Raw genomic sequence first — 985 nt, forward strand, 5'->3', positions numbered from 1 at the left:
CGATCATCAACCATTAACCTGGTTACGGCACCTAACAGACCCTACATCCCGCCTTATGCGATGGAGGCTCAAATTAGAAGAATACGACTATAAAATCGTTACAAAAAAGGAACGGTAAATAGCAACGCGGACGCACTATCCAGAAACCCTGTGCCTGCCAATCTCATACATTCTTCCTTATTACCTATTCGAAAAAAATTACGACGCGAATCAGGTACGTGGGCCATTGTAGAGGATTCCTTCCCCTGCAGTTCAAACACCGATGATGAACGCCCACGAAAAACAGCCGGTTGCGGTAGGAGTGTGAGATCTCCACCGCTGACTGAAATTCCCCGAAATTCTAAGGACACTGATACTGCCGATTCCATTCCTTCTCCCTCCACGTGGAACGCTCTGCCTCGTCCTTCTCCTCTGAGAGATTCCCAGACTAGTTCGAGATATAATCTCCGACCCAGGGAAGGATCCGCAAGGGGTACAGATTTCCCGGATCAACTTTACGCGCCTCCAATTCCCCCCGAACCACCTCCCTCAACTCAAGAAACCTTGAGTGCCTCCGATGACGATTCTGAAACCGTAACTATTTCTGACGAAGACGTACGCGATGACTTAACTGATATTAGTTTTGGGTCAACGACCTCTCGGGAACCTCGACTTCGGATAAAAGAAAGCGGTGAGTTCTTATCAGGAAGAATAGACAATCGGGTTATAATGATGACAGTGAATGGACGACCTTTCGACGCCGGTGCTTATGAGCTTCACAAGACTGGTGAAATACCTAATGTCGATAGCCTCATGCTCGGAAGAGCTTGCGTTTTTCAATCCACAAATGTAAAGCGACATCTCATAGTATTACCAGTGAAGAAGGGATCTCACATCTCCATAGATGAAATAATTCTAGAAGATTGTTTCATCTCCCTCCTTGATGTAATTAATGAACTAGACTTGCGCACCATAAGCATTCGCAAAACAAATAAATTAGATTCCA

Source organism: Wasmannia auropunctata, unplaced genomic scaffold (genome assembly GCF_000956235.1).
Source record: "Wasmannia auropunctata unplaced genomic scaffold, wasmannia.A_1.0 LD336090.1, whole genome shotgun sequence".
NCBI lineage: Eukaryota > Metazoa > Arthropoda > Insecta > Hymenoptera > Formicidae > Wasmannia > Wasmannia auropunctata.